This window comes from Cibotium barometz, chromosome 26, assembly GCF_041138505.1.
Source record: "Cibotium barometz isolate CiBa-2024 chromosome 26, ASM4113850v1, whole genome shotgun sequence".
NCBI classification, from domain to species: Eukaryota; Viridiplantae; Streptophyta; class Polypodiopsida; order Cyatheales; family Cibotiaceae; genus Cibotium; species Cibotium barometz.
Genome location: NC_141071.1, coordinates 26,644,743 through 26,660,234, shown reverse-complemented (window position 1 = coordinate 26,660,234; position 15,492 = coordinate 26,644,743). Strand labels below are relative to the sequence as shown.

At 43.3% G+C, this 15,492-nt stretch overlaps 1 pseudogene; it reads right to left on the bottom strand.

The window, feature by feature from the left end:
- Positions 1 to 1,711: 1,711 nt before the first annotated feature.
- LOC147623823 (uncharacterized) lies at positions 1,712 to 13,826 on the bottom strand (annotated as a pseudogene).
- Between the last annotated feature and the right edge of the window lie 1,666 nt (positions 13,827 to 15,492).

Here is a 15,492-nt window from a genome sequence, read left to right as displayed (position 1 = left end):
AAAGGAATTACTAACTTCCTAGATGATGGTTGGGATAGAACAACATCTACCAAAGTCCATTGTGAAGCTGTGTCAAGTTTGATTGAAATAAAGTATATGATTGTGACCCATAATTTATTTTTTTTGTTTTACTATAAATGCAATAGACTTATTAGGAATCAATTAGTTCCAATGGATCAAGATCTAAGCTCTTTTGATCTTGAAAAAAAAAACATTGGACATAAAGGTTTATGAGAATGGAAACTTGTTGAGTGTTATATCACTCAGGCTATGTTGTACACTAATCCAATTGCACAATGATATGCATATGGAGATAGAGGACAGTGTTGCGAAAGGCTTTTTATTCATTCTCAAAAAGAAAAAGGTGAATCAATCTTCCTTATTAACACTAGTTTGGTACCAAAAAAAGGACACTTAAGTGTCCTTTTTCGGACGATGCGAATAAAATGCTACTTGCGCTAGGAAAGACATATTCAAAATCCCTCTTGAGGAGTTTGAATATGTGACCTAGTGTGTCTTTAAAAAATGTAACCTTGCAATTTGGATGCTAGCACGATAAGGAATTACACCCATAAATAGGACTTGCATGAGACTGCAACTCAGGTTTGAGAAAACCGCCTTATAAGCTTAGAGAAAAAAATCACTAAGCCCCGTGAAAAATTCCAAGTAATTATTTCATATTTGTGTCAAAGTTTTTGCCAAGTTTCACATGAAATAAAATTCAATTGAGAGAGTGTCTAAAATAGTAGAAAGTTGTGTGTGTTTGATACACCACTTTTTAGCATCCATTTGTATCCAAACCAATACATGGTTTTAATGTGTTTGCAAGTTTTTTAAGGTGATATAATGCTTACTCTATCCATTGAGATCTTAAAGTTATATGTAAAAGCCCCTTAGTAAGCTACAAATATTAATTGTTTCAAAATGTCAAAACTGCACACAACAAAAATTCTGGATTTAGATTCTTGAGTCATACGCATTACATTCCTTAGTAAACTTGCAACATTTTGTCTGTATAGAATAATTCCGCTAAGGTACATTGTACAAACATAATTTGGGCACCTAAAACCTTTGTTTCATGGTTGTTGAGAGAGAATTTAGAAATTTTAAAAAATGTAGCACGATTGAAAATCTAAGATAGCGCTCAAGTAGCAAGATTTACTTGAGCTTGGGACCCCAAAAAATATGTATTAACTTGGTTTTGAACTATATAATCATTTCCAATTGCCAATTTGTACTAACATAACCCTAGTTTTATGGAAGTACCTTTGGAAGGCCAAAATTTTCTTCTTTTTCAGCGTCTTGGTAATTATGAGATTTTTGTTATAGTTCACAAGTAGCTTAGGAACTAGGACCTAAAGGAGATTGTGTTGTTTTGAAACTCCAAGTTCTACCAATTGACTTTTACAAATATGAAAAAGATGATTTATTCAAGAAGTTATAGGCATTTTATGGGATTTTTGACAAAACAGCTTCAAATTTCAATGAAAATTTCAAGTTAGAGTTTTTTTGTCAAATTTCTAATATAGCTTATGTTTTGACATCATGAAAAATCCCCTTTATTTTTTGACTTTTAACCGACCTATGGTTGAAACAAGGTGTAGAAATGTTGTTTCTAGGTTCCCCAAAAAATTCCAAAGTTTTGGTGAGAAACAGGACTCAAAGTGTCCTCAGGACACTTTAGTGTCCAATTACAGAACTAGTGTTAATTTCAATGTCTTGGTTTGTAATATACATCACTAACACTACAATACAACAGGTATTGCATAAGAGAGAAAGCATAATTGAAACTCAGCCTCTCAGCATCGCCCCTCGGCCTTCCGTGTTGAGCCACCTCTCTCATGTCGTCCTCACCATATTGCGTCTGCATTAGTTAGTGAAATCAAATAAGAACATATTACAATTAACATGAAAATAAACTACAAAACAAAACAGTGATACCCACAAGTGGATTTGGCCTGTCAGCAAGTGTCGCTTGCAAAGCGCGGTAGCCATAGTATGTGGCGTACTCCATCTCCTGTGCCGTAGGTGCACGACCATAGTCTTTGGTCTGCATCAAGACAGAACCAAAGACTTATTGATTTCTTTATTCAATAATATTACCTTTGAAAGTTAAAATTTGAACGGTCTATACTCACAAATGTGGCCACAAATCCATCTCGTCCCATCTGGCCTAGTCTAGATGTGTGACCAGCTTGCAGTCTCTTTCATGCTGCCGTCTATGTAAATTTGATTAAACAAAATAACATAGATTAGAGAATAGTTAGAATCAATCTAGCAAAGTTCATATTAATTCTAATATACGTTAGCAAAGGCACACACCTTCTGCTGAGGAAAAGTGATGCGTAGGCGTCTCTCCTTGCGGAAGTATTGCCATGTCTCCATGCACTATCAGCCCTCCTCTTGTTTGTCTCCACCATACAGTAGCGTCTATTTATTTTTCATATCACAATAAGCATTAGAATATACCATAGAACTTGTTAGATTTCAATGTTTTGTTTCTTTTATTGATTTTTTAACTTCGATCATTTGATAAATGACTCATGTTTTTATGGTACTTGAAAATCAGATTCAGAACAATCAGAGGGTACACCGCCACCTCCTACTGGGGATGGTTAGGGTGCACAGAGTTCCAATACTGCACATGAACCCATTTACGATGATTTCTACTACGATGACTCTATTATGAGTCTATTATGTGGTGGTGCGCTCGTTGTTGTGGCACATATCGGAGGCCACGACGGGAGTGCTTTTCACATGAGATGACTCATGGTACTTTTGAGTGAGCACCACCACCTGAGGAGCGACATCGACCTATGGTATGTGACTGTTCTCCCTTAGTTTTATTATTGGTTATTTTATAAATCAAAGGCTCATATATAATGCAACCATATTATATATGTAGGTATATTCACTTGATGAGACGAGGATGACTTCACTATCAGTGGTGCACATGTCCCTCGCACACGGCACCTCACACACGGCATGGACAGGTCATTTGTCAGTCAGCTCTCGATGTTTCTCGACATCCTCTACCTCCTGCTTTGGAAGCTAAGACGGGTGGAGATCATCCGTTGCATACTCGTTTGCATTCTCTAGTACGAAGACGTATGATCGAAGACGATACAGAGGATGGCAGAGAGGATCACTTCCTTTAGATGGAGTGGTTTTTAGCTTATGGGGCAATCGCTACATGATTGCTCCGTCTACCATCAGTGGAGCAAGACGAGGCCTCTTTATTGCACAGGATTTGCATGTGCCCCCTCGTTCAGAGGTCACCCTTATGTCTTTTTGTGGACCTATATAAAAACGACAAGTTAAAGATCTGAATGTTTATTTGGCCCCTCTCATCGACGATCTTCAAGATTTGTGGAGAGGGATTGATGTCATGGATATGTCCAGAAGCATCGGTCAAAGACAATTCATTGTTCGTGGAATTTTAGCATGGACTATCCACGACTTTCCCCAGGATATGGTTTTTGCTCAGGTAAATGGTTTAAATATATTTATTGTCTCATATGTTTGTACGATGTTCACAAAATATATATCTTCGACATAGACAATTTTTATTTGAAGATCATTATCTATACGAGACAAAAGGCAAGCCATACATTTTAATGGAAAGGTAGAAGAAGGGAGATGTCCAATACCAATGACACCGAAGGATTGAGATCTAAAGTGGACTGTTGGACCCGCTACTATCGATCCGGAGTCGGAGATCATAAGCGACGATGATGATGATGCTGTAAAGAAGTGAGCGAGAGGAAAACGTTCTCTAGCTCAAAGTCCTTCGATATGGTATACTTTGGAATATTGGAAGGATTTGAGGATATGTCATCTTCTTGATCCTATGCACATATTCAAGAATGTTGGTCATTCGTTATGGCAACACCTCATTGGCTTGAAAGACACAGCGGCAGCAAGAAATGACTTAAAGGATCAAAACTCAAAGCCGAATCTATGGCCACTTTATGATGAAACTTGACGTGAGACAACCTATGAGCCTGCCCCATGGGTGCTAAAGACAGAAGAGCTGGAGACTATCAACAGGAAGATTCAGTCGATTTGTATGCCTAAAAGATATGGAGCATCTTGTCGAAACATGTTCACTCTAGATGACAAGAGCTTGTCTGGTTTAAAAACACATGATTGGCACAATTTTGTGAAGGTAAATCTATCCACATCTTTGTAAGTATTTATTTTCTTGCATGTTTTGTTGATCAGATTAATCATGTATGCAGCATGTTCTACCCCTTGTTATTGATGGATGTACTACAAGAGGAGTCTGAGATGTAATATATCGCCTTGGATCGCTTGCAAGGTATTTATCGATCATTAATTTTTAGTATAAAATTTTATTTGATATCTTATTAATTCACAAAAATATCTCTAATATCTTCTTTCTTTTACTGATAGATGGATTACAACTAAAGAGATTACCAAAGGGTCAATTCCACAAAAGAAGCGTGAATGTATAGAGCTTCTTTGTTTAATGGAAAAGGAATTTCCAACCTCCTTTTTTGATATCTAGGTTCATCTTCTAATCCATCTAGTGGACGAGATAGAGCTCGCTGGTGTTGTGAGCACTTGATGGATGTTTTGGGTCGAGAGATTTATGGGAGTATTGAAAGGTTATGTACGTCAAAAAGCAAGACCAGAGGGTTCTATGGCGGAGGGATGGATGCTTGAAGAATGCATGTATTACGTTTGTGAATACCTTGAGAAAACTGATTCTGAAGCTCCACGCGTATGGACAAATGAGTCATCTTCTACCATGTCAGACAAGGTATTGTCCGGTAAGGGAGTCCCTTTTCGACTTAAGGTCCAAGATAAATTGGATATTTCTACTTTCATTGTCTATAATAGCGAATGCATGCAACAATTCATAGTACGAGAAGGGACTTCCAAGCAAACGAGTTGGCAAACATAAAAAGAGGAGATCCAGACGTCAAACCAATGTAAATAACGACGGGGACGTACCTACTTTCATGGATTGGTTATACACCCGTATGCAACGGGCGGTTAGTGATCATGAGCCAATCTCAACGAAACAAAGAGAGTTTATGATTGGGTGTGAAAGACAGGTAACTTGTTGGGTTTTGAAAACTCTGAACTAAACAAATGAATCTCATTTTTTTTAAATAATTTATTTATTGGTCTAGGCTCGAATGTATACCAACATGTGGGCTTAACATCTTTGGATAAAATCTATTGACGACTTACGTCTAACTCAAGATTCTTGCGTTGTTGCCTCTTTCAAGCAATTATCATGTGCAAGTTCAAGAGACAAATCTTAACGATGAGGACTATTAGTCGTACGTGTCAACTCACGGATCAACCTATGTTCGGTAAGATTTAATCTCAAAATAATTCATTGTGAGGTCATGATTTTTATTCTTTTGAAAACTTACTAACAAGGGTGGGTGGTGGGGAGTCTCGTGGTGATAGCCTCATATGGCTAGTGTCGGGGTTCGATTCCCCTCATACTTGTTTTTCTTGCTCTTAGTTGTGTATAGGGTAATTTTAGCTTCAAGTTCACTAAAAGAAAGTTCGTAGCGGGATTCGATTCCCCTCCTCTACCATGGCTTCTATCTCGCGTTTCAACCCCAGTATCAGCATCTCAACCTTCAGTACCCGAAATCAAGCATTGTTCCCTGGATCGACTTGGCCTAGCAGTACACCATCAAAGCCAGCAGTCTTCTAGCATTTCGTGGCAGTAGTTCTAGCAGCACCCTCAGTGACTACCCGCAGTACCCTTAGCTGTAGCACCCCCCACGCTGCCCATTTGCTGCTCCAGCTCTGCTCTCTCTCTCGATGACACTATGGTCACCCCAGCTTTGATGTATGGTCACCCCAACTTTGATGTATGCGGCAGCAGTATGGGCCCCATGCTTGTCAGCCGCCTCATGAACGCAGATTGAGAGACCACAGATATGTATGATCTCACGCTGTCGTGCCACAGCACGTCTATGGTGTGAAACCATGCATGTGAGGCTGTTAAATACAAATCTAGATGTGTGGATTAAGTGTCTGTGTACATATGGGATGTATGGCGTGTGGAGGGTTTTGCTTTTGAGGGCGTCGCCAGGTGTATAGATGAAATGGCTTAGCTTTGAGCTTGTTGGCCTGTCAGGAGAGAGGTCAGATGCTGGAGAAGATGTCAGCTGCTCAGTCATCTTGAATATGTGTGGGCGCGTCAAGGATATAGTGGGCCCTGAGCAACAAGGACAGATATGGAAGGTATCCACTCAGATACAGTGATATGTGTTGGAACAGTTAATATGTGTAGTCACCAAGGTCTACTAGCAAAAGACCAAGCACTCCCTATGAATATGAGCTCAATTATGGATGTGGATCCAAGACAAATATTACACTGGCATGGTTGACCTTAGGGGCATGAAAACAAGGATTGGCGTACCTCTTGGGTGCCAAGCGAAAGTGTTCACATGATGTACTGGCCATGAATGAGAAGCATGTCGGCCACTAGCATGGGAACCACCTCATGAATGCTTTGAGGTAAGAATAATATAATGAGACATGTGGAATGAAGGCCGTGTTGAATGCCTATATTAGCATGCACGTGAAGGCGAGCTGGCGGCCTGAGGAAAAAGGGAGGGATCGCGATAGCGTGTAAGGGGGGCCCATGTGTGCTGGTGTGAGGGGAGTACAGGCTAGCTGCAGCCACAGGGAGAGGGGAGCTGCAGAGAAGCGCAGAGGAGGAAGAGAAAGACGGGAAGGAGCGAATCGAAGAGCAGGGAGTAGAAGGGATCTTCGCCTGATCTGCTGCGGCCGAACAAAGAGAGGGCCATTTCTTCTTCTACTGTACTGTACTGCTGTACTGGTAACTGCTGTGAGGGCAGAGGAGGGTGCGCAGGAGAGAACGCCGTGTAGGGGGTTGAAGAGTGAAGGAGCTGGGTGGCAGCTCTCCAATACTGATCTCTTCTGAATGATGATGTATACCTGCTAAACGCACCTAAAAAAAAAGGTCACCGGGGAGCAGTTTGAGGGGAGCCGCATGCTTTATGCAGGGAATAGACTCTGGTAAGAGAAGAGCCGCCGGGTAGAAGACAGTGGGGAGGACCAGGAAAGAGGGGGTGGCGTGTGCTGCTACAGGGACTGGAGCAGCGATGGCTGCTGAGCATGGGAGAGAGCGCAAGTGGTAGTTGCGCTTCTTGGGTGAAGCGCAGCCAAGAGTGCAAAGGCGGCAACTGCAGCTGACTGAGGACGGGGTGGGTTCCTGGAATAAGGCGGCTGCTGTAAAAGACAAACGCAAGGAGGCACAGCTGACTGGGCAGCGGGAGGAATAAGGGAAACTCTCTGGTGCAATTACAAAGGATAGCCGCTGCAGACAATAGGGAAGGTGTGAGTCGCCAGTGGAAGAAGCCGAAGAGAAAAGTGGCCAGAAAGAGCTACCGTGTTGATTGCAGAGAGGAGGGGCCTGTGTGTGCGTCTGGGTGGCAGCTGGGAGCCGACGCAGGTGATACAGCTGGAACTCTCTGGGGGAGAGTGTGAGGACAGAGCCCCGTGTTCGAACAGTACTACAAGAAACAACGTATTGTGCCTGAGAATGAATGGGATGAATTTCTTGCAATCCTGCGCAAGCCTTTGCCTGCAGTGTTTCGAGTAAATGCCAGTGGCCAATTTGCAACAGAAATTAGAAATCAGATACAGCAGGAATTTGATGAATCTTTGAAGGAGAACAATGAGGTTGATGCGGAGAGAGAGGAGCTTGTGAAGCCACTTCCTTGGTATCCTGGAAAACTTGCTTGGCATCTTAATTCCTCTCGAATGCAGCTGCGCAAAAATCAAAGACTTGCAAGAATTCATGAGTTTCTGAAGCGAGAGAATGAGATTGGGAACATTACACGGCAAGAGGCTGTTAGCATGGTTCCACCTCTATTTCTGGATGTGAAGGACCTCTACGATCCTCGAGAGCAGTGGGCATCCTACCTTTCTCTACTTTGCTGACTCCTTGAAAGAGATGAAATGTTGAAGGGAGTAGAGCTGCAGTTTTGGATCCATTTGCATCTTGTGGGTTTTGATTTTATCTTGGATTTTGGAACCATATGATGGTTGGTTTACTCATGTATATGAGGTGTCTATGTTGGCTTTGATTTTATAGTTTTGCTGGATGTTGAGCCTCTGATGCTCCATGATGGCCATGTGTATCTTTCATGAGAATACCATGAGGTGATGTCCCTTGAAGAGCTAACTGTTTTGTTTCCTTGCGGGATTTTGGATGCAACTCTCACAGCCAGACACCCAGTGTGTTCCCAGCGACACCGCCCACGTCACGACAGCTTTGGTGAACCCGACGTGAAACCGCTGGGGTGAGAGTACAAAATGGAGCATTTATATGCAGAGATGAAAGAGCTTGAAGAGCGGTTCAGGAAGATTGAAGAAGAAAAGCAAATGCAGGAAGCAGTGAAAATTGCTATGCAATTGGTATATGACAGGGTCAATATATTTGATGGTTACGATCCAGAAAGCTATCTAAGGTGTTATGAGACAGAGATGAAGAATCAAGGGGTTCCTGAATACATCATGATTGCATCTTTTGCATACCTTGTAAGTCCTGATTTAAAAGATGAAGTGCTGGAACTAGCAGAGTATCACTCCAAACGATGGAGTGATTTTGCAGATGCACTTATTTATGTGAGTTCCAGGTATAATGTGAGCTGTGATAGTGTTCCAGCAACAATCCGAGCCAATTTAGAAGCGGTTGTCGATGCATGTCTTATGGAGGACAAGCAACTGCTATTCAAGGCTGATACAGAGATTGTGGAGGCTGTTTATGCTAAATTGGGACTGCAAAAAGCCATTAGTGAGCAACAAGGCCTTCACAGTGCAAAAAGGGATGCTTTGCTACAGCCTCATAAAGATGCAATGGGTGAACTGTGCAAGTATAATCTGTTTTCTGAGGGTGCAGACATACAGGGTCCTATGATCATACCACATGATGTATGTATGCCTATGCTTGAGGAGACACTTGATTCAGAGAGCTTTAGGACAGGTGTTTCGAAGGGTATTCCTCAGGTGTCGTATCATATGTGTGAAGAAGTGCAGGAACCAATGCTTCTTGCTGAAAGCATGATTGCAGAGTTTGAAGATCTAAGACAAGAAGAAGATGCTATCATTACTGCATTCTTATCTGGTTATGATGCTTATAAGCAGGATGATGTACATGAATATGCAGATGGGCCACAAGTATGTGTGATTGATTTAGAGGGGGTGAGTGATATGGGTGATTCCAACAGTGATGTTGCTTCTGAGGCTGGTTGCCAAGGTTCTTTGGATTTGGGTTATTCTGGAATGCTAACAGGGTGTTCCAACAATAAACAGGGTGATGCTATGTCATCAGTGTCAGGGTTACCTTGCAACCACATTTGTGAGCAACAATCTCGAGCTTGGAAGCCTGTTTATGATGATGATTTGGAGAGAGAAATTGAATCTGTCTTTTTGGATCATGCAGGGTTCAATGATATACAGATTCAAGGATACTTGGGTGAGAGACCCATAGTTCTAAGCCCATCTGCAGACATGTATCAAGAAATACTGGGAGATAACATGCAGGATATGCAAAGTGTGGTCACAGAGCCTCATGAGGCTGCATATGAGCAACCAAATGGATATAGCTATGGGGGTATGAATGTTCATGATAATCAACATGTGGGATTGCAAGATGATAATGGCTTCAATGTGATTGATCCTGGATTGGATGCTATCTTAGATGATGCATTGGATGATTTCATGGTATATGATAGATCCCCATCAGCTTTGGACTCTTCTATGCTTGATGCTAGTCAACTGTTGGTTGCAAGTGAGGATATGCAGGTGATATGTGAGCCAAATGATTGTGATGAGATTGATTCAGAGCTGGAGGCTATTCTCGATGATGCCTTGTTAGATTTTGTATGTGTTGATGCTTTTCCATCTTTGGATGAGAAGAATGAATGTTTATCAGTGGGTGAGCTGGATCCTGGCACAGTAGATTTGGATGGGATGTTACCAAGTGTGTGTTCCATGCTCTTAATGCAGTTGTTATTTGGTGTGGCCATACAATATGTGGTGCAAAGGCTTCAAACATGGCCTGAGGAAATTTTTGAAGCAAATCATTTTGAAGAGCTTCCCACTTTGAATGATGAGGGTAATCATACATATGCAGGGAATCTAAATGTGGATAGGGCTTTATATGAGCAAAGCATATGGCACATATGCCAAAAGCGATTGGTATTTGATCCAGGTGGGAAAGCAGGACCATTCAGATGTGATTGCTGAGGCTTGTACATATACCAATGTTGGTGTGCAAATAATGCCTGGGCAGTGAGTTCCAGGACCTGTGTGGCACATACCAGAGGATGTGCAGGTTTAGAGGGGGTGGATGTCGTGCCACAGCACGTCTATGGTGTGAAACCATGCATGTGAGGCTGTTAAATACAAATCTAGATGTGTGGATTAAGTGTCTGTGTACATATGGGATGTATGGCGTGTGGAGGGTTTTGCTTTTGAGGGCGTCGCCAGGTGTATAGATGAAATGGCTTAGCTTTGAGCTTGTTGGCCTGTCAGGAGAGAGGTCAGATGCTGGAGAAGATGTCAGCTGCTCAGTCATCTTGAATATGTGTGGGCGCGTCAAGGATATAGTGGGCCCTGAGCAACAAGGACAGATATGGAAGGTATCCACTCAGATACAGTGATATGTGTTGGAACAGTTAATATGTGTAGTCACCAAGGTCTACTAGCAAAAGACCAAGCACTCCCTATGAATATGAGCTCAATTATGGATGTGGATCCAAGACAAATATTACACTGGCATGGTTGACCTTAGGGGCATGAAAACAAGGATTGGCGTACCTCTTGGGTGCCAAGCGAAAGTGTTCACATGATGTACTGGCCATGAATGAGAAGCATGTCGGCCACTAGCATGGGAACCACCTCATGAATGCTTTGAGGTAAGAATAATATAATGAGACATGTGGAATGAAGGCCGTGTTGAATGCCTATATTAGCATGCACGTGAAGGCGAGCTGGCGGCCTGAGGAAAAAGGGAGGGATCGCGATAGCGTGTAAGGGGGGCCCATGTGTGCTGGTGTGAGGGGAGTACAGGCTAGCTGCAGCCACAGGGAGAGGGGAGCTGCAGAGAAGCGCAGAGGAGGAAGAGAAAGACGGGAAGGAGCGAATCGAAGAGCAGGGAGTAGAAGGGATCTTCGCCTGATCTGCTGCGGCCGAACAAAGAGAGGGCCATTTCTTCTTCTACTGTACTGTACTGCTGTACTGGTAACTGCTGTGAGGGCAGAGGAGGGTGCGCAGGAGAGAACGCCGTGTAGGGGGTTGAAGAGTGAAGGAGCTGGGTGGCAGCTCTCCAATACTGATCTCTTCTGAATGATGATGTATACCTGCTAAACGCACCTAAAAAAAAAGGTCACCGGGGAGCAGTTTGAGGGGAGCCGCATGCTTTATGCAGGGAATAGACTCTGGTAAGAGAAGAGCCGCCGGGTAGAAGACAGTGGGGAGGACCAGGAAAGAGGGGGTGGCGTGTGCTGCTACAGGGACTGGAGCAGCGATGGCTGCTGAGCATGGGAGAGAGCGCAAGTGGTAGTTGCGCTTCTTGGGTGAAGCGCAGCCAAGAGTGCAAAGGCGGCAACTGCAGCTGACTGAGGACGGGGTGGGTTCCTGGAATAAGGCGGCTGCTGTAAAAGACAAACGCAAGGAGGCACAGCTGACTGGGCAGCGGGAGGAATAAGGGAAACTCTCTGGTGCAATTACAAAGGATAGCCGCTGCAGACAATAGGGAAGGTGTGAGTCGCCAGTGGAAGAAGCCGAAGAGAAAAGTGGCCAGAAAGAGCTACCGTGTTGATTGCAGAGAGGAGGGGCCTGTGTGTGCGTCTGGGTGGCAGCTGGGAGCCGACGCAGGTGATACAGCTGGAACTCTCTGGGGGAGAGTGTGAGGACAGAGCCCCGTGTTCGAACAGTACTACAAGAAACAACGTATTGTGCCTGAGAATGAATGGGATGAATTTCTTGCAATCCTGCGCAAGCCTTTGCCTGCAGTGTTTCGAGTAAATGCCAGTGGCCAATTTGCAACAGAAATTAGAAATCAGATACAGCAGGAATTTGATGAATCTTTGAAGGAGAACAATGAGGTTGATGCGGAGAGAGAGGAGCTTGTGAAGCCACTTCCTTGGTATCCTGGAAAACTTGCTTGGCATCTTAATTCCTCTCGAATGCAGCTGCGCAAAAATCAAAGACTTGCAAGAATTCATGAGTTTCTGAAGCGAGAGAATGAGATTGGGAACATTACACGGCAAGAGGCTGTTAGCATGGTTCCACCTCTATTTCTGGATGTGAAGGACCTCTACGATCCTCGAGAGCAGTGGGCATCCTACCTTTCTCTACTTTGCTGACTCCTTGAAAGAGATGAAATGTTGAAGGGAGTAGAGCTGCAGTTTTGGATCCATTTGCATCTTGTGGGTTTTGATTTTATCTTGGATTTTGGAACCATATGATGGTTGGTTTACTCATGTATATGAGGTGTCTATGTTGGCTTTGATTTTATAGTTTTGCTGGATGTTGAGCCTCTGATGCTCCATGATGGCCATGTGTATCTTTCATGAGAATACCATGAGGTGATGTCCCTTGAAGAGCTAACTGTTTTGTTTCCTTGCGGGATTTTGGATGCAACTCTCACAGCCAGACACCCAGTGTGTTCCCAGCGACACCGCCCACGTCACGACAACGCTTGTTCCGCAGAGCAAACCATCAGTACCGTTGTTCTACCTGACATTGGTATCAGAGCTCTCTGGTGGTAACTTTTTGGTCTCATAGGTCATTTTGGCCTTTTAAAGACGTAAATATAGCATTTCACTTTGTTTCATTTCTCTCTCTCTACTTACCGTGCATTGTCGCGTTGATGACTCATGAGTTTGCACATTTTCTTCAGCAACAACCACTTCCAACTCCATCCTATCCCAAACTCCGTCTCCAGTGTTTTGATGACATATTTCTTGTCATCCTCAAGTTGTCGCTGCATTGCAAAATAAAGTCAGTTAGTAATTCAAATAAAAAACTGTAATTCATATTCTTTATGACGTTAAATAATACTTACTGCCATGGTATATGAACTCGCTGTAGATAAGACATGCAAAGGTCTCTCATCCGACGTCTGAAGGCGATGCCGGCTCCGACCTGAAGGATACCCCCGTCAGGCATGATGTCGCATGTGACACCCAAAGTGCCAGTGCATGTGTGCATCGGCACTGGTGGTGTGCTACTCTGCCGCCGCGCTGATGCCTGCGTGCAAGACAAACATACGATATATTGAGATGTGAGTTCTTAAAAAGTACTTGATATTTAATCCGTAATTGCCATAAAAGATATACCTACAAGACGAACGGCCACTAGCCTGTGAATAAGGTGTCACCTGAGTACTAGGAGGTACATCACGAGTAAGCCGTTGACTCTCATGATGTGATGTACCTGGGATAGGAGTCCTAAGCAAACAAAGACATCAAAAGGATATACATATTAAGAATTCTATATGTAAAAAAAGGATGACATTACTATTTTATCAATCGAGAAGCTTACCGATCCGCTGTAGTGTGTGCATAAGAAGAAGTCCCCACTCCTGCATGTGGCTGGGAGGATGTACCCTCTCCCGGTCTTACGGGCATACTGAATCTCCAAAGAATCTCGATGGCGCCATCTAAACCCGCATCATCCATCTCCACATAGTCTGCCATGGCCTCTGACAGTGTATCTCCAGAAAGTCGAGTGCCTCATAGCAAAGTCTTGATGATCGCCAGCTTCACTTTACGGGTGTGGTCACTCATCGTATCTATATATTTAAAACAACTATATGTCAGATTGGAGATACATTTGTAAGAGAAGAGCTCAATCTATCTAATCAGAAACATTGACTAAATAACTCCAAGCAAGATGCATCCACATCTCAAAGTTTCTATCCAAGGGGATGTCACGTGCATCCCGCACTTGGATGCCACGTAGACATTTTCGAAGGTGCAGGACATGGGATGGTGAACTGGTCCCATGTGAGCCCAGTCCGGGATGAGTCAGCCAGGGATCCATCTTAGCCGTCCGAGGTCAGGTGTGCATTGTCCTGCACATGAGTCCAAGGTCAGATGTGCACTGTCCTGCACATGAAACAGTGCCAGTCCACGCTGTGAGTCTCCCTCTAGAATGATGTCAGTGGTTTTGTGTATCAGGTATGGTATCGGAAGCCAGATCACTTGAGTAGAGTATGTTTAGGACAAGGGGCCAACCCATAGGGCTACCTCGGAGCTTTGTATGGGCATGGGAATGGTGTGAAACCATCCCCATGTGGGCCAGTAAGGCCTAGGCTGGGACCCACCAGCCATGGAAGGGCTGTGGGACAGCCCTAAGGCAAGAATAAGGCCATTTTCAGGAGGTTACAGCCTTCATAGGGCTGTAGGGGGGCAGCCCATACAGGCTGCCCAGCCCATGGAGTGCTGGCAAAGGCTATGCCCAGCCTTCTAGAAGCAAGCGCCAACCTCCCCAGCTTGCTAGGGAGTCGGATGAATAAGCATGCCTCGACACAAAAAACAAAGGGCCGCCCATCTTGGTATAACTGCGAGCTTTTTGAATTTTCTCCCAAATAGTATTCTAGGTAACCCTTTAATATTTAGACACTTGGAATATATGATAAACATTTGCATATCATCCACTAATGTTGCAATACGTGAATAATAGGATGAGTACCTTGCAGCCACTGGAGATATTGACCCCCTAATAGATAGTTTATCTGCACAAGAGTTTGAAGAGAGATGGAGAACGACATTTTATAAAGATGAAAGAAAGTGGAGGCATGCTACAAGGTGGCTGGTGGTGATTGCAAACCCTACACAAGGAGAAGGTTTCTTTGAGTAAGAAATCCTACACTATTTCCTCTATCTATTTTGTAGGCAACAACATTTTATGGTTTGAATGTTACGGTTTAGTTCTGGTGTTGTGTTGTAGATGAGTGGTGCAAGTTAATTGGGATGAGAAAGTATATTGTTCAACAGAGGATAGACTATATAGCTAGCTTGTTGCCAAATGACCACAAAGCACATGTTTTGGATATTTTGATTAATTGCAATTTGCAGAGACTAAAGGATTCACGAATCCCTAAAAGTGCATAATAATAACTTTTCCTATCTTCTCTTGATATTTACAAAGAACTCTATTTTGTTTGAATAAAATTTTGAATGGTAATGTAGCAAATGCAAGTTTATTTAGGGATTGGCTTTGAAGAGAAGTCATATGGCATGAGATTGGAGTGGCAATGTAATCGTCCTTGTAGAAATATAAAACAAGTACAAGGTAATTTTTCTAGATGCATTCCCTGATGACTAGAGCCATGTTAAGAGAATGTATTTTGGGAAGCTGTTCGAGGAAATCGTGGGATCCGTAAAGAAACAAGGTGTGGTAGCTGTTCCACGAGAACACTCACAGGAACTCACGGGAACACGGATTATG